The following is a 22,952-nucleotide window of genomic DNA, read 5'->3' as shown; positions in this document are numbered from 1 at the left end:
GATTATTTTAAAAGTTATAAATAACTCAGAATGTGTTTCTTTGATCCCTGAGTCTAAATTATATTTGTCTTTCAAACTCATTCATGGCAATGTGTACTTCATTTTTACATCAAATTAATAAAATGTGTAATTACATTTTCTTGTGTGGATTTATTGTGTGTGTTTAGTATTGTTCTTCTCTGTTTGTATTATATTGTAATTTTGAAAAGTATAGGTTTTTCACATCTATATAGTTAGCACATAGCGCCAGTGACTTAAACATCACATATGCTTAATAAATATCTTTAAATAAACAAATGAGTCATAATTTTTCTTTCCCTCAGGCTCTAGTCATTGCTGACATTTCCCATTCGCTATAATGATTAAATTTAACTCTGTTGATTTTTTTTAATGAAGTGTGTACTTTTTGTATTAGAAGTGTCTCCCTGATATTCTAACACAGATGGTCTCAAATTTAGCCTACATTAGAATCACCTGGATGGTGATATATATATATATATATATATATATATATATATATATATACACACACATACATATATATACATACATACATACATATATGTATACGTTATACACATGTATATGTATATGTATATATATATATACATATGTATACACACACAAACACACATATATAAAGTATATGTATATACTTTATATATATGAGTCAATTCCTCATAAGAAAAGTTAAGATAACTCTGTGTCTTTATCATATACACATATATATATATATACTATATAAATATATATATATATATATGAGAGTTATATATAAGGTACCCCCTGTCTCTTTATCATATATATGATATATATATGTGTATGTATCATATATATATATGTGTGTATATATATATATATATATATATATATATATATATATATATATATATGATAAAGAGACAGAGAGTTATCTTAACTTTTCTTATGAGGAATTGACTCACATAATTATGGAAGCTGACAAAATACCACAATCTGTGGTTTGAAATCTGGAGACACAGGAAAGCTGATACCGTACTTCAGTCTGAATCTAAAGGCCTAAGAATTAGTGGAGCTGATGGTGTAAATTCCAGTCTTCAGGTCAGAGAAAATGAGATGAGATGTCTCCACTCAAGCAATGAACCAGGAAAAACAAAGGAACAAATTACTCCTTCCTCTACTTTTTGTTTTGTTTAGACCCTCCATGGATTGGATGCCCACCTGCATTACAGAAGGTGATCTGCTTTACTGAGTCCACCCTCACAGGTACACTCAGAAATAATGTTGTATCTGCACACTCCATGGCCTGTCAAGTTGACACATGAAATTAACCATCACATCTATGTAGCGATAAAATTTATTTATTGAATATAGAAAGATCCTAACTTTACCTGATATGCATATCTTCATTTAGTTATTAGGAAATGTAAGCTAAATCTAAGTTATGTCTCTCCTTATAAATGTTTGCAATCCTCATATAATTCTGAACATTAGTCTTTTTGACACTATCCTTACACAGATTCATCATTCCTATTTAGATTGGGTACTGGCAATGTGCTCAATCCAGAGGTTATTTTTGTTTGTTTGTTTTTAATTCATCACAGAGTACCCTGACTGCCACACTTGACTCTAAGGTTATTTTAAACATTTTATTCATCCTGATGATATGTGATTAGTCAAAAGCTACCTATCTTAGATCCAAGATGGCAGAGTAAATAAACACTGTGCCTGCTTCCTTCTGTAAACACCTTAAAATTACAAATAAATTATAGAACAATCAACCTGGAGACTTACCTGAAGTCTAGCTGAACAGAAGCTTTATAACTATGAATATGGAGAAGAAGCCATGTTGAGATTGGTAGAAGGGGAAGATATGTGAAAATGGGCTGCACGGCCACAAACCTCCATGTAGTAGTAGAGAATCATGAGATATATCTCGGCTGCAAAGATTCTCCCAGAGGAGGCAGGGACCCGGGCCCAGAGTACTGGTGCCAGGAATTGGACCCTCCCACAACATCTGGATGTGAAAATCAGTGGAGATTCTGACAAACCAAGTGTGATGAAAAGTTATGGAAAACCCAGACATCTAAAGGGCCCCCACACAGACTCACTCCCTCACTCTTAGACACTCACTCTAAGCTCTGGCAAAGGGTCAGTGAATTAGGGGTCTTTAGAGACATATAGGGGTCAGACTGAGACATGAGGCTTTAGCAGGAAAATTAGAGAACAGTGGGTATTTTTTCTGTGTGAGTCATGCTCCCGCTCAGCCAGCAGGCAAGAGCCATCTTTTCTATGTTGAGCTCTTCCCCACCAAGGCTAAATCTTAACCTAATTGATCTGATGAGCTCCACAGCTCTACCCTGATGACTCACTGGGAACGCACCCTACCCAACTCCCCCAACGAGGGAGGTACTTTCTCCTCAAGCAGCCAGTCTTTCCCACACTTCACTGTTTCTTGGAAAACTGTCAGTATCCACAGGTCCCAGGTGGGTGGCAACTAGTTTCAATGTTCTCTGAGACTTTTGCTGAGTAGTTCCAGGTTCAGCACTGGCACAAAAACAGAATCTACATTAACCTGGTGACCACAACTCTTTCCACTTTAAGACCATGCCTCTCTGAAACCATGCCTCACCCAACAGGTGTACCACACAAGACTTTATTGATGACTGAACCTTAACAGAGATGGCAGGTGGGAGCAGACCTCAGAGTGTTCTGGCTTTTTGTGAAGCTACCCCAGGTCTGGTACTGGTGGCAGACATCCTCAGTTCACAGTGTGGTCTTTCCCACACACCTCCAGGTTTAACACAGATAGCAAACAACCACAGATTACTTTGTAGATCCTAATAGCTTTGCTCTAGCCATTCATAGGAAGTGGGTGACGTAGGCCTGCATCAGAGCCCCTCCAAAGAGGCCTGAGGACAAACATATTTGGAGGTTGGCTTCAGACAAGAGCAGAGTATCACCAAATTAGCCCCATTAGTGGTACACACAAAGGGCAGTATCAACAGTCACGAGAGCCTTCTGGGGTGAATCTCACTCAGTGGGGTAAGGCCCCTGCACAGCAGCCTGTAAGCTGTGGATGTTGCCAGATCTCACAGCCAATCAGCCTGAGGGTTATTCCCACCCTTTGATGTACCTAAAGCACTCAAGACTCAACTAAAACAGGAGGGCAGGCACACACAATCCATGCAAGTGAAACTCCTGGAGCATCTTGAGCAGGTGACAAGGGAGATATGCCACAAGGGAGATGTGTCCCACAGGGCACCTACTATATAAGGCCACCTAGCCAAGGCTGCGAGACATAGCAGATTTACTGAATACATAGAAACAAACACAGAGGGGGCAGCCAACATGAGGAAAGAATTGTGTCCCAAATGAAAGAACAGGAGAAAACTCCAGAAAAAAAAAACTAAATGAAATGGAGGCAAACAATTTACCAGATACAGAGTTCAAAACAATGGTTATATGTGACGGTCCAGCCGCCACGAGTCGAACGGTACCTGGAAGGGGGAGCGGGAATGCAAAAGAGACACTCACACTTATGATGATGCGGCCGGTCTTCAGTGGTGCTGAAGCACGGATTTATTTTACCTTCACCAATATATACCCTTTGGGTACATGCAGTTTAACAATCACAGGTATGCATTACCTCACAGAAGTAATTATCATATGAAAGAGAGTACCAAATGTCCTGATAGCCATCAGTTATCTGTGTCCGGGGAAAACCGGCCACTCCCACCTCATTCTTCAAATACTTGCAGGCCCCTAGAGGCACAGGTGAAACAATGCCTTAGGTCCAGAAACAGATTAATCATGAACTAAGCCAGGCCACAGGTTTCCAAGGAAACAAGAAATTATGGCTCCCCACAGTTATAAAGATGCTCAAGGAACTTAGTGAGAACTTCAACACAGAGATAGCAAGCATAAAAAAGGACATAGAAACCATAAAAAAAAAAAAACAGTCAGAAGTGAAGAATAAAATAACTGAAATAAGGAATGCACTAGTGAGTATCAACAGAAGACTAGATGAAGCAGAGGATTGAATCAGTGATTTGGAAGACAAGGTAGTAGAAAACACCCAATTGGAACAGCAAAACAAACAAAGAATCAAACAAAATGAGAATAGTTTAAGATCTCTAGGACAACATCAAACATAACAACCTTCACATCATAGGGGTACAGGATGGAAATAAGAGAAAGCAAAGGATTGAGAACCTATTTGAATATATAATGACTGAAAACTTTCCTAACCTGACGAAGGAAATAGACATACAAGTCCAGGAAGTGCAGAGAACCCCAAACAAGATGAACCCAAACAGGCCCACACCAAGACATATTATAACTAAAATGGCAAAGTTTAAAAACAAAGAGAGGGGTGGCTGGTTAGCTCAGTTGGTTAAGCATGGTGCTAACAATATCAAGGTTGCCAATTTGATGCCCGCATGGGCCACTGTGAGCTGCGCCCACCAGAAAAATAAAATAAAAGTAAAGTAAAATAAAATAAATAAAAACAAAGAGAGCATCCTAAAAGCAATAAGAGAAAGGTAGCTGGTAACTTGTAAGGATCTCCCATAAGATTGTCAGCGGATTTCTCAACAGAAACTTTTCAAGCCAGAAGGAATTGGTACAACATATTCAATATGATGAAGAGTAAGGACCTACAACCAAGGGTACTTTACCCAGCAAGGTTGGCATTTAAAATCAAAGGACAGATAAAGAGTTTTCCAGACAAGAAAGTATTTGTCAGCTCATCTCTACCTTGTTTGTCTTAACCTTGTATTTCTTTTAAGATATCTATATATTCCATTTAACCAAGTCCTCCCTTATAAACAAAGAAATAGCCCTTCCTCTTATTATTCCTTCTCTTTTCTAACAGGGCAGTAAATCCCTCTTTTATATGCAGAATGAAGGTTTTAACTATGTGGGAAGATACTTGATAGAGTTAGGGATGAAATCAAATGACACTAACTGTACAGATAAAGTAAATAGTAGAGCAGTTGTATATTGATTATTTTAATAAATAATTTCAATAAATCATAATTAAATTAATAATACATTAGTATAAATATCAATACAATATATCAATACAAAATATTAATAACATTGAATTGATAGAAAAATATTTTTTATTACATTCTATGTTCAGGATAATTTCTATTTGTTTTCATTTTTATTTTTTTTATTTAAAATATCTAGGAAAGCTAATCAAAATAGCGGCATGAGGTGAGCCTCTGTAAAGCTCCCCTGGAATTTACAACTAATCGAACAACAATAACTCCACAAAGAACTCCCTGCACAGCACACAGGCAAGACAAAGAGGCCCACTACTGAATTCGCCTAAAGGTGGGAGACTCTCGCTAGCGGTGGAGGAGGGAACGGAGTAGTGCGAGGACGGAGCCTTGCAGGCGCAGGACACAGACCTAGCTCAGTCCTCCGATTCGCTGCATCCCAGAACTACCACAGCTGCAGGAGAGGGAAGAACTCGGACTGCTAGGGCTCTGATTATGGTCCACAGGGCTGAGGGGGCAGCATATAACACGGCTGAACCCAACGCTCACGGCAGAAACCTCGGAGAAAAGACTGGGGGAAGAAGGCTGAAAACAGTGGTTTAAGCCCTCACTGCCAAGCAGAGAACAGAAGCCTTAGGCACTGAGACTAGCCGTCCCCTCCCTACCCTCCCAGAGCTCGCCCAGCCCACAACTGCCTGGTGCTAGAAGAGGAACAGTAGCAGTGTCAATCAAAAGGACAGGATATTTGCTGTTCTGAGAACTGTGGACCGCAGACACAGATTCGCAGCCCAACTAGTTCCGGCAAAGGGGAGGGAGCTGTGGAAGCGGGACCAGCTGTGGTGGTAGTTGCCGCCATTGCTCTGGGCCACCTCTCACAACTCGCCCTGCCCCTGGCCCCACCTATCTGGGCGAATCCCTGCAGGAGTAAACAGAACTACAGAAACATACAAGCTCTGAATCTGGTGCAGAAAGAGCTTTGGAACTTCAAAAGCATTCTGCATACCCACAGAGACCTGGCACACTATGACTCAGGCGAAGTGTTAACAGAGAAGAAGCTCGTTTCCCAGGGAATTCCCCCATTGTGTGAGAAGCTGGAATAGTGCAGAGAAAACATAGCACTACTGTGAGAGAGAGGAAAAAAAGGCTGCAGTCAGAGAGAAAATACAACATTCTACCAAGAAGTATTGGCAAACAAAAGAAAGACCTCTTCATATCAACCTGTTGCAGAAGCCACTCCATAGATGTCTAGGAAGAGAAATAATAAAGCAGTAATTGCCATGAATAACCAAGGCAACAAGACAGCTCAGAAAGAAACTGAAAAGTCTCCAGAAAAGGAACTTAACATATGGAAATATGTGACGTAAATGACAGAGAATTCAAGATGGCACTTCTGAAAAAACTCAACGAGATACAGGAAAACACAGAAAGGCAATTTAATAAACTCAGAAACGCAATCAAAGAACACCATGAGCATTTTATGAAAGAGATTGAAATTTTAAAAAAGAACCAAACAGAATTTCTGGAGATTAAGAACTCAGTAGAAGAAATTAAGAATGGAATAACCAGTTTAGGTAGAAGAGTTGACCAGATGGAGGAAAGAATCAGTGACATCGAAGATAGAAACCTGGAAATTACACAGATGGAAGAAGAAAGAGACTTGAGAGTTAAAAGAAATGAAAGAACTCTACAAGAACTTTATGACTACATCAGAAAGAGCAATATAAGTATAATTGGCATATCAGAAAGAGAAGAAAGAGAGAAGGGAACAGAGGAATATATTCAAACAAAATGTTGATGAGAACTTCCCAAACTTGTGGACAGAACTGGATCCTCGAATCCAAGAAGCAAATAGAACACCTAATTACCTCAATCCCAACAGGCCTTCTCCAAGGCACATTGTATTGAAGCTGTCTAAAATCAATGACAAAGAAAGAATTCTCAAGGCAGCCAGGGAAAAGAAAACGGTAATCTACAAAGGAAAGGCCATTAGATTATCATCAGATTTTTCAGCAGAAACTCTACAAGCCAGGAGAGAGTGGAACCAAATATTCAAATTATTGAAAGAGAGAAATCATGAGCCAAGAATAATACATCCAGCAAATATATCATTTAACTAAAAATAAGGAATAAAGACATTTCCAGACAAACAGAAGCTGAGGGAATTTTCTAATACACGACCTGCACTACAAGATACTAAAGAAGGCTATTCGACCACCGTCAACAGGGACAATTTGTGGCAACATAAAAAGGGGGAGAGTAAAGGCCTGACCCAGAATATGGGAATGGAGAAAGTAAATGTGCTGAAGAAAATGGAATACTCTAAATATCACACTTTCTTTTACATAAACTTAAGGGTAACCACTCAAAAAAAAAAAAATCTAGAACTGAAATATATACTGTAAGAAAAGAAGAAACAGAGGGAAACATCATAGAATACCACCACACAGAAATAACAGACAACAACAAAAAGGCAAAGAAACAATGAAGACACAACCATACCAGAAAACTAAAGATAGAATGACAGGAAATCCTCACATATCAATAATCACCCTAAATGTAAATGGACTGAACTCACCAATCAAAAGGCACAGAGTAGCAGATTGGATCAAAAAACTAAACCCAACCATATGCAGTCTCCAAGAGACACATCTCAGCTACAAGGACAAGCATAGACTGAAAGTGAAAGGGTGGAAATTGACACTCCAAGCAAATGGTACCCAGAGAAAATCAGGTGTAGCCATAATGATATCAGATGAAAGAGACTTCAGGGTGAAAAAGATAACAAGAGACAAAGATGAACATTCCATAATGGTAAAGGTGACTATACAACAAGAAGACATAACAGTGAATAATATTTATTCTTCCAGTCAGAGAGCACTGAAATATACCAAGCAACTACTAACAGAACTAAAAGGAGAAATTGACAAAAACACAATTATACTAGGGGAGTTAAATACATCATTGACAGCTATGGATAGATCACCCAAACAGAAAATAAATAACAAAATATCAGCCCTAAATGACACATTATATGAAATGGACATAATTGACACATATAGAGCACTTCATCTTAAAACATCATACTACACATTGTTTTATAGTGTACATGGAACATTCTCAAGGATAGACCATATATTGGGACATAAAATCAGCCTCTGCAAATTTAAGGAGATTGAAATCATACCAAGCATATTCTCTGATCACAAGGCTTTGGAATTGGACATCAACTGCTAAAAGAAAGCAGGAAAAAACAAAAAGACTTGGAGATTAAACAACATACTTTTAAAGAACGACCGGGTCAAAGAAGAAATTAGAGGCGAGATCAATAGATACATGGAAATAAACAACAATAAAAATACATCTTAACAAAATTTGGGGGATGCAGCAAAAGCAGTTTTAAGAGGGAAATTTATATAATTAAAGGCCTATTTCAAGAAACAAGAAAAATCCCAAATAAATAACCTCATGTTACACCTCAAAGAATTAGGAAAAGAAGAACAAGTGAAATCCAAGGTTAGCAGAAGAAAGGAAATAACAAAAATCAGAGCAGAACTAAATGAAATAGAGAACAAAAAGATAATAGAAAAAATTAATGTGACAAAGAGCTGGTTCTTTGAAAATATTAACAAAATTGACAAACCCTTGGCTAGACTCACAAGACAAAACGAGAGGACTTAGTGTTACTTTGTTACACTAAGTAACAAAATCAGACCTGAAAAAGAGGAAGTTATCGCGGACACCACGGAAATACAAAGTATCATCCAAGAATACTATGAAGGACTATACGCCACCAAATTCAATAACCTAGATAAATGGAAAAGTTCTTAGAAACATATAGCCTTCCAAGGCTGAACCATAAAGAACTGGGAAATTTAAACAGACTAATCACCAGTAATGAAATTGAATCAGTCATCCAAAACCTTCCCAAAAGCAAAAATCCGGGACCAGATGGCTTCACTGGTGAATTCTTCCAAACCTTCAAAGAGGATGCAATACAAATCCTGCTCAAACTCTTCCAAAATATTGAAAAAGAGACAGTATTCCCTAACTCATTTTATGACGCCAACATTACCCTGATACCAAAACCTGGTAAGAACAACACAAAAAAAGAAAAATACAGACCTATATCTCTGATAAATACATGCAAAAATCCAAGACAAAATTCTAGCAAATCAAATACAACAATACATTAAAAAGATTATTCATCACGACCAAGTGGGGTTCATCCCCGGGACACGAGGATGGTTCAACATCCGCATATCCATCAATGTGATACATCACATAAACAAAATAAAGGACAAAAATCATATGATTATATTAATTGATGCAGAAAAAGCATTTGACAATATACAACATCCATTTATGATTAAAACACTTAATAAAATAGGTATAGAAGGAAAATATCTTAACATGAAAGGCCATATATGACAAACCCTCAGCTAATCTCATAATTAACGATAAAAAACTGAAGCCCTTTACTCTACGTTCAGGAACAGGATAGGTATCACCCTATCACCTCTGCTTTTCAACATAGTGTTGGAAGTCCTTCCCAGAGCAATCAAGCAATAGAAAGAAATAAAAGAAATCCAAATTGGGAATGAAGAAGTTAAACTGTCACTCTTTGCATATGACATGATGCTATATATAGAAAACCCTAAAGACTCCACCAAAAAGCTATTAGAAACAATCAACAAATACAGTAAAGTTGCTGGCTACAAAATCAACATACAAAAGTCTATTGCATTCCTATATACTAACAATGAAATGTCAGAAAAAGAAATACAAAAAACAATTCCTTTTGCAATTGAAGCAAAAAATAAAATAAAATACCTAGGAATAAACTTAACCAAGGATGTGAAAGACCTTTATGCTGAAAACTATAAGACATTTTTAAAAGAAATTGAAGAAGATACAAAGAAATGGAAAGATATTACGTGCTCATGGATTGGAAGAATCAACATAGTTAAAATGGCCATATTACCCAAAGCAATATACAGATTTAATGCAATCCCCATCAAAATCCCAATGGCATTTTTTAAAGAAATAAAACAAAAAAATCATCAGATTTGTTTGGAACCACAAAAGACCCCGAATAGCCAAAGCAACCTTAAGGAAAAAGAACAATATTGGAGTTATCGCACACCCTGACTTTAACTTGTACTACAGGACTACAATAATCAAAACAGCATGGTATTGGCAGAAAAACAGACACAAAGACCAATGGAATAGAAGTGAGAACCCAGAAATTAAACCACATAAATATGGACAGACACTTTTTGACAAAGAAGCAAAAAAACATAAAATGGAGAAAAGACAGCCTCTTCAATAAATGGTGCTAGGAGAATTGAATAGCCTTGAACAAAAGAATGAAACTGGACTGCTATCTGTCACCATGTACCAAAATTAATTCAAAATGGATCAAAGACTTAAGCATAAGACCTGACACCATAAACTGCATAGAAGAAAATATAGGTACTAAACTTATGGACCTTGGGTTCAAAGAGCATTTTATGAATTTGACTCCAAAGGCAAGAGAAGTAAAAGCTAAAATAAACGAATGGGACTATATGAAACTTAAAAGCTTCTGCACAGCAAAAGAAACCATTGACAAAATAAAGAGGCAACCACTGAATAGAGAAGATTTTTGCAAACAGTGCCTCCGATAAGGAGCTAATATCCAAAATATACAAGGAACTGATGCAACTCAACAACAAAATACCAAACAATCCAATTGAAAAATGGGCAGAGGATCTGAAGAGACATTTCTCCAAAGAGGACATACAAATGGCAAATAGGCATATGAAAAAATGCTCAACATCACTAATCATCAGAGAAATGCAAATAAAAACCACAATGAGATATCACCTCACCCCAGTCAGAATGGCTATCGTCAACAAGACAAACAGTAGCAAGTGTTGGAGAGGCTGTGGAGAAAAAGGAACCCTCATACACTGTTGGTGGGAATGCAGACTGCTGCAGCCATTATGGAAGGCAGTGTGGAGGTTACTGAAAAAATTACGAATAGAATTACCATATGACCCAGCAATCCCTCTCCTGGGTATCTACCCACAAAATCTGAAAACATTTATCCATAAAGACACGTGTGCTCCAATGTTCATTGCAGCTTTGTTTACGGTGGCTAAAGCATGGAAACAATCAAAATGTCCTTCAACAGATGAATGAATAAAGAAGTTGTGGTATATATACACAATGGCATACTATTCGGCGGTAAGAAAAGATGATATAGGAACATTTGTGACAACATGGATGGATCTTGAGAGTATAATGCTAAGCGAAATATGTCAGACAGAAAAAGTAGAGAACCATATGATTTTACTGATATGTGGTATATGACCAAAAACAACAAAAGAACAAGACAAACAAATGAGAAACAAAAACTCATACACATACAATAGTTTAGTGTTTACCAGAGGGTAAGGGGGTAGGGGGTGGGAGATGAGGGTAAAGGGGATCAAATATATGGTGATAGAAGGAGAACTGACTCTGGCTTGTGAATACACAATGGGATTTATAGATGATGTAATACAGAATTGTACACCTGAAATCTATGTAATTTCACTAACAATTGTCACCCCCATAAATTAAAAAATCTTTCCAATAATTTCAATATAAATTCTAAGTCCTCAAAATATTATCAAATTATATTAAAAACTAGACCTTGCCTACCACTCTTTTGTGGAATGTCTCAGCATTCATAATTTCTTGAATATAGAGCTTATTTTCTCTTATTTAATGATTTGTTGCATTTTTGTTCAGTTATAGAGCATATCCATGCTCACTGAACCACCAAATAAGTCATTCTTCAATTTTTAGCTTAAATATCTTCACCTCTAAGAAGGTTCCATAGTTTTATCCCCATTCATAATAGTAAGAAGACATTTTCAATTACAAGTAGAAACATAAACTAGCTTTAAACAACAGATTGGGGGTGAAATCAGAGGCTCAAATTTTAAGAAACATGCATCTCTTGCTTTTTGGCAAAGTTTGCTTCTGCTTGGTTTCATTCACAACTTAGATTAGGGGCTTAAAAATGTCATCAGAATGCTGTTGGTCTGGACCTCTTACGTTTGCTGATCTGTGTTTGGTTTCCTTCTTCTGCAAGTGTGGCCAATATGACTGAGGACAAACACACATTCATGGGATCTCAGCTTTCCCAATGTCTGTGTCTCAATAACAAGGCCAGAGAAGACTTGAATACGCCTGACAATCCTAGATCCAAACACAATGTCTTTGGATTTGAAGAATATTGAAGAATTTGAAGAATATGGTGCTCTTGGGTCACAGGGTCGCTAATATGTGGTAGAGGATACAACAACTGGCAGTCCTATAAGAACAATGTGGAGTGGAGATAGAGATAAATAAATAAACCAGAAGATTAGACTTAAAACACACACACACACAAACACACACACACACACATACACGCACGCACACACACAAAGTTACGATAGTACAATAACCCCTTTTTCTCCCACACATGGGCTAGTCATATCCCCTCTATTCTCTGTGATAACTTACATACACCTTTATCATGAGGCATATCTCACTGTAACATGTTTTTAAATTTCTCAGACTCTCTGATAGTAAATTCCCCAATGATAGAATATTTGTGTGTTTTTTTTAAATTTATGTATCATCAATACTTTATATGGCCTGGAAAAAAAGAAAATAGGCATTGCCCAAATGCTTGATAAATATAATAAATATGTGCGAAAATCATAACATTTGCACTGTTTTTTTTTATTCAATTACACTTAAGGTCTGACTCTGCATTTGCCTTTTGTATTTACTTAACAACGAAAAAGACTAATTTTGTGCTTGTTAAAGTCCTAATTGTATGAATTATATATTACATTAAATATAATAAGTTTCATCACATTTAACAGTGGCTTCCCCCAGAGACAAACATCCTTAGAGACCCAAATATTTTTAAACATTTTCTTTTTATAAATCTCAGCATATCAGTTTTGGAAAATGTGAGTATTGCCATTTAACTTACATGATGCATTGTGTATTAGAATAGCTGTTTTTCTATTTGTGTCTTTGTCAGTATCTATGTTGAATAATTTTTTAAAAGAGCACGGATATTGCCAAAACCACATCATTTTTTTTTTCTGATTATATGGCAGAGGAAAATGCTAGTGAATTAACAATTATTAAGAGTGCATTTAAATCATTATTCATTTATGGAATTACATTAATTTCCAAATATTGTGGCATCACAGGTGGATGATTCAAGGCAAACTAGCGTCTCTTGGAGTCATTCAGTCCCTCATACCAATATCTCATTCACTGTTGCCATGCAGAGACATTTCTCAATCTGAAGAAAAGTCATTATCAATTCGATAACTGGATGACACTTATAAAACAAAACAATACTATTAGTTTAAAGTATTAAATTATCAGAAGACGAAAAATATCAATTTATAACTATTTTGAGTCTATGGAAATTCCAAAACACCTTTATATTAATTTTGTTTAAGCAATAGATAAATTTCAGTTATTTGTCTCATTCAGAACAAATTTTATTTTTCACTTTTTAATGTCTCATTTACTTTAATGCAGACAAGTTTAACACCAACAAAAACGTTTTTCTCAAAATATCAAGTTTATTATCTAGTAAATGAAAAATGTAAAATTGTTTAATGTATTTGTTGCCTTATATGGTAATCATTGATTCATCCATTCATGTAATGTACATTTATTAGATACAAATGAGAACTAAACTATACTGTTACACATCGGGTTATTTAGTTGGAAAGAAATATAATATCTATGTTGTATAAGTAATAGTTACTTGCACATTGATCATCTAATTTCTTCATGTTTATAAAAATAATAAGTATTCATTAATATATATGAGTCAGTACAACATAATTGGTTAACAAAATGAAGATTCTGCAGTCAAAACCTAAAGTTCTCTTATTGTTATCTATGTGCAAGATATTGAAACATTCTGAACCTCAGATTATTCATCTCTCAAAATGAAATGGTAATAATGATATGTAACTCCAGGATTATTGTGAAAGTTAAGTTTTAATTTATACTGGTATTTTTTTTCTATCAGTGTACACGATGAAAATAGATGAGGTATACATTCTCTACTAGTATCAAAAGAGAAAAATGTGGGACATTTTTTTCTTCTAAATAACTATCCTTTTATAGTCTAATACAAGACGTAATTAACTTAATCGACATGCAATTATTTTGAAAAGTAGATAGTTGCCATGCTTTCATTTTAGTAAGTAATTAGGATACAGATTAAAATAATTTGAAACTAAAAATCTCTCATATTAGGTTTTAAAATCATCCAGTCAAAATAAAAACCTTAATTTTAAAATGAAATTAAAATATTTCCAACATTAATTTTAAGTGTTCAGGATCAAAGTGCATACTTTTTATTTTATCTGAATTGTTTTTTTTTCTTTATTGTATCTTCAGACTTAAATATTCCCTTAAGAGTCACTGATATAGAACCCACTGATATGTTAGTCTCCTCGGGAATGCTGCTTTGGGATAAAGATGATATTAAGCCGTATCACTGACTATCTAGCGTTCATGTACTCTGAGGAAAAATACGACTGAGGAAAAAACAAGGCAAGCTATACACATAATTATAGATTTAGGTAGGATTATATAGAAAACTGCTTTTACCTCGCCTGGGAAACCAAGGTATTATATAAAAGCTATGAGTAGATTGTGTATGTGAGCTACTCAGTTGAAAAAGTGGCTAAAAATAAACATATATGGCTTTGGTTGCATGGCTTCTTATTGGATGGTGAAGCAATCGTTACTGGAGGCTCTAATGGCAGTGATTGATTTTATTTGGTGGTAAAATATTTTGTAAAAAAAATCACTTGTCATAACTTGGAAGCCAGGCCACATTCCTTAAATAAGCTTTTAACTTTATTCAAAAAAAATTGGAAGACAACATGTAAGAGGTGTTTCTAAATTGCTACGGGCAGCTTTTAACAAACTACTATAATAAAAAAAAAATAGCTCAGAAAATAATACAAAATAGAATGAAAGGAAATCGGGGTGAAAGGAAATTAGAAGAATTCTAGAAATCACAGAATTGTGGAAAGTTGGAATACAGAACTGATTTTTCTTTCCATCCAGTAATAGATAAATCTGAGATCTTTGAGCAAAAAAGGGCAATTTCATTCATTCATGTTTGAATCAATTAAAGTTGTGCCCAAAAGATCTTTTCAATTGTACAAAATGGTTCAGGAAAAAACAAACAAACAAACAAACAAACAAAAAAACAACTAAAGACATGGCTTTTCCATGCTGGGTCACAGGTTGTTTCCCTATCCATAGCTGAGACCAGGGTCAGCAGACACGTTACTCAAGACACGATTCTTCCTGGGGTTCTTGGTGGATAGTGCTGGTAATATGACCAAGATCAAATGGGACTATAGACATGTTTATAGGGGGACAGGATTGTTTCCAGGTCTGTAGCTAGAATGGTGAGCGTGTCACCTGAGCATGGGCCTGCCTTCTCAAAACAGCACTCTTCAATCATGGGCTCCATCAGGGTTTCATAATCTACCTGAATCCCAAAGTTCCCACAAGGCATTTTTATCTGTGTATAGCTGTCAATTTATTGTTGCTGTGGGGGCATAACAGCATGAGACCTCCCATTTTAGCATCTTACTGCTGTCCTGACTATATTAATGTTTAAAATTATTTTCTTCTCTATCTATCTATCTATCTATCTATCTATCTATCTATCTATCTATCTATCATCTATCTATCTATCTATCTATCTATCTATCTATCTATCTATCATCTATCTATCTATCTATCTATATCTATATCTATATCTATATCTATATCTATATCTATATCTATATCTATATCTATATCTATATCTATATTCTATATCTATATCTCCACACTTTCATTTCAGGCTAGGCATGTAATTTTTTTTGGTTAAGAAAGGTAAGAAGGACCTACATTACTTCAATGCTGAAATGTTAAAGGTGAACACACAGTTTGCCATACTTTTTTTTCCAAGATTGGCATTGTCTAGGAGAGAGTTCCTATTTTAGCCTGGATCCTGGAGTACACATAAATGACAAAAGCCAGGGCAGATATTTTTTTTTTCAAGACAACATAATGTAGCCTTAATTAACAGATACTCAAGGGGAAAAAACCTACATTGCCCATTTCTAATCCAAGCCTGAATCTTACATAGTTTAACTTTCATATTAAGAGACAAATCCATATCACAAGAACCAAAGAGACGAACCAAAAGAAAATAACTTAAATTAAACTTTTGCACACTGCAGGCATGTGAAATGTATGCTTTAGAAAATGTGGACAAATCTGTGAAATTTTACTTGATTAGTCAATACAACTCCTTAAAGTAAAATGTGGGTTCACTTGTGTAACAGCAATGCAGTAGGGGCCATTATGAATCAATAATAACCTAGAGTACAGCCTTGCCATTTGGTTACCAACACAATGTCTTCAAACATATTCAATTTGAAATGTTTTCTACATTTTAAATTATTTTCAAATGTACTTATAATCATGCTTTGTAATTTCAGTGCAATTTTAATTGTGAAAAGCATTTTCTCTTGGTTATTTGATCAAAGTCAATGCATGTCCTCAATTAAAAAAAATCCTTAGCGCTAGCTAGCAGCAGCATTTTATTAAATGCCTTATAAATACATAGATGTTCATTACCAAGGCCCTATGAGCTCTGTTTTCCTCATCTGTTCTATATTTCATTTTGCAGACATTTCTTATGCCCGCATACATTGCCACCGTCACTCAAGATCTTCATATTTTCAAACTGACACTTAACACTCTGTGAAGTCTGAATGGATTATTTTTTTGGACTTGTTATCTCTGACAGGATGACCTGCCACAAACAAATTCTAAATATATTTCCTCTACTCTACCACTAATAATGGAAGATATGGGTAGTACAATTCATAAATATTGATTTTTACTGTTACCCAGTTAAGCTAAGCAATTCAGAAGAATATGCAAAGTTGATCTTATTTTCAGATTGGATTTAAAAATTTAAGCCCTTCTACAGTCCACAGCTGGTAAAAGTTGGGCATGGGGTTCTACCATATTCAAATGAGTGGACATAGGACCTTGGTTCTAACAGGAAAAATAATAATTTACATTTATAAAACACCGATTATGTGTGTGGCAGAGCCTGACACTGAGCATCAATATTGTGTTCTCTTTTTACTCACAGTAAGTTCTCTTCTTACTCACAGTAAGATGTGGTATTTCTGCCTCCCTATAAGTTAATAGTGGCCATTTTCCTGGGTTGTGGCAAATGGACTCTCACTGGAATTCAAGAGGCCAGATCCAGATAACGTGTAAAAAATGCCCCATGTGATGCTCTGTCTCTTTCCTCATCTGTTTGTGGATTTTCATGACATAGATGTGGACAGAGGAATGCAATGGAAGAACTGAGTCAGTTCTTGTGTTGTAAGGATATTGTAAGGTACAGTATATTTTCTGGAAATCACTGATCAATCACTGCATTGGACTTAAGTGGGATTGAGAAATAAATTTCAATTACTAAGTCACCAATGGCTACTGGAATTTTGCATTTGTTATAGAAGTTAACCTTCTCAGACTAATAGAATACGTTAGGATCTGTTTCTAAAGTATTTTATATTTTATCATAATTATTATTCATAACAACCACATGAAGTTGAAATCCCCATTTGCAGATAAAGAAACTGAAGCAAAAAGAAGTTAAGTTGTCCTATGTGTCAGAGATGACAAACTGACAAAATTGGAACTTGAACCCAAAAGGTTTGTTTCAAAATCCAGCTTTCTTAAACATTTTGCCATCTCTTGAGACATCACCAAAAGGCCAACTCTGTCTTACTTGGCAAGGGAATTTCTGTTTAGGACCTTTTTCTCCCTTTACTCTCCCTTGTAGTTTCTCATCACTTTACCCACTCAGTTTACTTTGCTGTGCACCACCTAATTTTCTGCGTGGTCATAGTCATTCTGCTCTATCAGGTTCTAATGTCAGATGAAACTGGGGCAAGACAGAGAGGATTCAAAATGTTTTAGATGCAGAAAAGTGGTCGCAACATCACATTTCCTCTCCAGGTCAATAATTTATAACACCTATTTGGCACTATCAGAATTAGCCTCATCTTCTAATGTCTACTATGAGTGGTGATACTCAGAATCTATTTTGAGTCACTTTCCCATTAGCCTTCTTCATCCTTCCAGCTTTGGCGTGGGCCTAACTTCCAGCAAGATAAATTGAGCAGAGAGGAAGGAAAAAAAAAATTCAGGGAAAACACTTAAGGGCATTAAAATAACATTACCCCAAAACGGATGTTTTTTCGTTTGTTTGCTTACTTTTTTCTCAATTTTCCTGACACAATTTTGGAAGAATCATCATTTTAAAATATCTAGTCATATCACTCAGTAAGTATTTGTCATTTCATACATTTACTAATATATCATGAGATTTGCTTTATGTAAAAGAAGTAGTTAGGTGATTTGGGAGATGAAAAGATGGATAAACAGCATCATACCACTCTCAGGGATGTGAAGAGGGAAAAAACACAGGTACAATAATAATTATAGCATAAGATAGTGTGCTTGAGCTCTATGGACAGGATATTTTGGTATCTCATAGACCCAATCTAAGTAAATATATGTAAACAATATGCTTGCAATTACTATCAAGCTCCAGAATTTTTTTTCTCTGTATCTTTCTACATGTAAAGATGAGATTTACCATACTGTCTCACCTTCATTAAGAGAATATATACAAACACGTTAAATAAATGTTCAGTTGAGAATCCTTCCCTCAGTATCATTGCAGACCAAAATGCAATCAGTTGCCCCTGTCTGGTTAATTATTACTCTGACTCTAAGCCGTAATAATTGGTTCACTGATGGACACATGAAAAAAGATGAAACAATCAGTATTTCCTGAAACTTTTACCAAACTACTATTTTTCAAAAAAGGAGCTGTAACGGCACTCAAAGCATGCTCTTATAACTTAACTATTAGCAGCAGTCTTGTTGTGTCACATGGAGAGAGTTTGCTGAAAACAACACTAACAAGAGGAATCGAGAAACGGAGATTGATGACGTTGGATCAAGTTATGTCTGAAGCTGATCACACTTCATTAGAATTCTAATAGATTAATACCTACTTGGAAATATGTACTAGGTATTGACTAATATCCATAACTTGATAGTGAAGTACAGGTCTTGATTCCTTGAACCTGATGTTGGGAGAATGTAATCTTAGACATTGATGATAGTTTTCTCTTTGTAGGAACTTCCAATTTCATTTTTCTCTCCACTTTTCAAACTTTATTCATGATGGTTTATTCCCAAAAGTTCTGATTCAAAAATACATGTAAAAAGGATATTTCCTACATAATAACAACAATGAAGCTAGAGAACTACTGATCCTTTGTGTTTGAATCTTGCAGGAATTAGGAAATCTACCCACATTTTGAAAAAATTAGATAGACAACTCCTGGGTTTAGACTGAAAGACAGATATGTTTGTCTTGGGCTAATGACAGAAAAATATGGAAATATATATATATATATTTTTTTTGCTTTATAATTTTCTTTTAGTTTGCTTTTGTTTTTCTTGCTTTTAACCCCAGCTAAGTCTCACTCCCTTATTCTTTGCTCTAGGTTGTAAACAAGAGCCTATCTGTTGCACTTTTCTTCCCTTGTAAATCAAACATCTTCAAAAAATTAATTAAAATGAAGCAATGCAGAAAGTTGAAATGATTTTTTTTCAAGTGGCTTTTGTTTTTAAAATGATGGAAGCATATATGTTAAACCAGGTGTTATAAATTCTCAGCTGGTTTGCAAACCCAAATTAATAATCATGATTAAACTATCATCAATAGTCTATACAGACTTTACTTTCAAGGACTCAATTGCCCAGTACAAGTGATTGTCAGTGCCCCTTCTTATTCCTGGTTTTTACATTTTCATTGGGGATAGTCCTTATCAATTTTCTTATCATTGCAAGGAGAAGGGTTTGAGATCACAATAAGCTAGCAATGAATGGGAGCATCACAGTGCAGGTAGGCCAGTGGATGTCCCTTTGCCCACAGCCTGCCATCTGTATAGAACTGGGCACTGCAGAAGCAGTGGCATCATAAAGGATGGATTTCTTCTGCTCCTCCTGAGGCCAAGCACACTCAGGAAGCTACATTGTCCGCTGCATACTTTCTCATAGTGTTTCATGATTTAACAATTCTCACCACTGATTGAAAACCTCTTTGGATCAGTGTGGTGAACTCAAGGAAAGACTGAATGACAATGGGCATTATGGAGGTTGCTTTGCATGTACCAGTGCCTGCTCACTCCTCAGGGACCTCCTTATCTCTGAGCTTACTTGTCACTTGGACTCACTTTTCTATCACACTTAACCTTTTATTATATATTATCTTGTATTTTTTTGCTTTTTTATATAAAATATTTAACTTTTTAAATAAAATTCTAGAGTTTTGAGTGTACCAATCATGTCTGACTTCGCCAATGTATCCCTTGCAGTGCCTAAGACAGTTTAAATTAAGAATGCTATGAACTTGAAGTTGACTCATATATGGGGAGGAAGGAGTAATGGGCACTTATATTAGTTACAGTATATTACTGATGGACTCTTATAGAAGGAAGGTAATATTTAGTTGCATTTTGTTGTTGTTTTTAGTTCATTTAATTTCCATTCTCGGGGCAATTATATATCATTTCTTGAGCACAGAAAGCCACAATGTTGATATGAACATTTCTAAACCAAGTGAAAAAAAAATGTATTGCATAATTCAAAATCCAAAATGTCTCCAAAATTTCAACTAGGAATTTTCTATAGCAAGTGTTTTGTTTTTTGTTTTTTGTTTTTTTAATCTATTTTATAAAAGGAAAGAGGGATGAAAAATTATTAGCACACTTGTGTATTAACAAAGTCAATTCTTATGTTTAGCATCAATAGCTATAATGAAATAAGATTTGATAAAGGGATAATTGGGATTAAAGGGGTACCATCTGGACTGATCTTTTCTAGCACTGCTCTCATTTCTTCTGCAGTTTTTTGGAATCAGCTTGAGACATTTCAGAGAATAGAAGTGTTCCAAAAACTAATTTCCTTTGCAACGGTGGAAAAATAATTCTGTTCCCACCTTCTAAATTCTTCTAGCTGGGCTAATAATCAAATTAATATAAGATAGATTAACAGGAGAAAATGTCCAAAAGTTATTATGAATGTACATTTGGGATGTCATAAGATCTGAGATCTAAAGATGCACTGGGCAATTAAAGTTTATATGTCATTCTGGAGCTAAAGAGAAGAGGGGAGGAGGTAGGGTACAGTATGGGACTTCAAAGGGCAGGCAGTCAATTCTCATGGAAATGAAAAAGCAAATGCTTGATAAATAAATGTTTGCTGAGCCATCTTTAACAATGGGACACAGACAGGACTTTGAACAAATGTGCCTTGTTAGGTTACTCTGTATTGCACAATAATTTATATTAAACTATAGTTATCTGTGATGACATCTCCCTTCTTGGAGCTGGTTCTTTATCTAAATTCCTTTAGGCAGGTAAAGGGGGAGGATCAAAAGTTATTTCTGCATCTTTTGTTCCTTAATAACTAGCTTAAAATAATTAATATCCCCAAAAGAATATTTTGGGGTCAAAAACTGCTTCCCTTCAACTTTCTACCAGCTCTTTCCTCCAACCAGTTTCATCAGCTTGATTAGACATTTGGATTACTATATCTGTGCTGCAATTAGCGGAGTGAGTGTTATTGAAATTTCTGATTTTGATGTACTCATCTAATAGTAAAAATTTTAAAGTCATTCTACTTGAGGGTTATTTTATAATTGCTAACTAGCCCTAAAAGGGTTTTTGAAAAATAATATACTTTTTGTGGTATAATCGATAACTTCTATGATGATTGTCAAGGAACACTCAGATTTATACAAATTGTTTTGATTAGACAATCATTACATAAATGAAAACAAGTAGAGGAAGAAAATTTGTGCAAATATAGTACACTGAAACAAATTGATGCTGGATCTCATGAGCGCATCATCAAGATTGTTCAACTGCAGGCCGGGGGTGGGAACAAGGGAAGTACAATATCCATATTATAATGTTTATTTTGAGAGTAAATTGCTTTCTTCCTCCCATTTTTATTTTAAGCTGTACTAAGGATTTGAATATTAATTTATTTACTTCTTTTATATCATAATACCCTGCTGTTGAAGTATATCCTTTATTATTGTTCAAGATTATGATTGTTTTATCTTCAACTTCTAGTTTGCAACACTACCAAAGATAACCATAAAATTAAAGATTAAAAAATTAAATATCCTCTTAAAATTTCCTTTATACCAACAATACCAGTTTATTTCAAATGTCTTGATTTTCTGTTGAAATGTTGAATTAACCAAATTCTAGGTATCCTGAAAAATTTAGTCAGCAAAGAATAATTATTGTCTATGATAAGTACTAATAATGATTAGCTATTCCTTTTAATTGATAGAAGAGTGCATTTGTCTCTTTGTATAATATTTTAGCACAGCTCCCCCCTAATACTGATGAAATTGTATTTCTTCAATTCTAAGTCACTCATACCCATAATTTGAAATAATCAATGACATTTTACTATTATAATTGGCATACCGTTTTTCTATCTCAGTAAAACATAAAACAACATTGACCTGTAGTTGACAACATCAGAGTTTGAATAACATAAGGTAATACAAATATTCAAACAAAATATAAAAAAATTTACTTTGAGGTATCTCATCTTCCCCAGATTTAGCTACATAAACTCTGAATTTTAGACTCAAATTATTTATTTATGAAATTATCATTTCAGTGCTTCTGTTTTTCTCTCAGTAAAACAACATTGATAAAGGAAAAAAAGGATAAAACTGAAACTTACTTTTTAGATCAC

The sequence above is a fragment of the Rhinolophus hipposideros genome (assembly GCF_964194185.1).
Source record: "Rhinolophus hipposideros genome assembly, chromosome: 2".
In the NCBI taxonomy this organism is placed as follows: Eukaryota; Metazoa; Chordata; class Mammalia; order Chiroptera; family Rhinolophidae; genus Rhinolophus; species Rhinolophus hipposideros.
Note: the sequence above shows the minus strand (reverse complement) of the source record.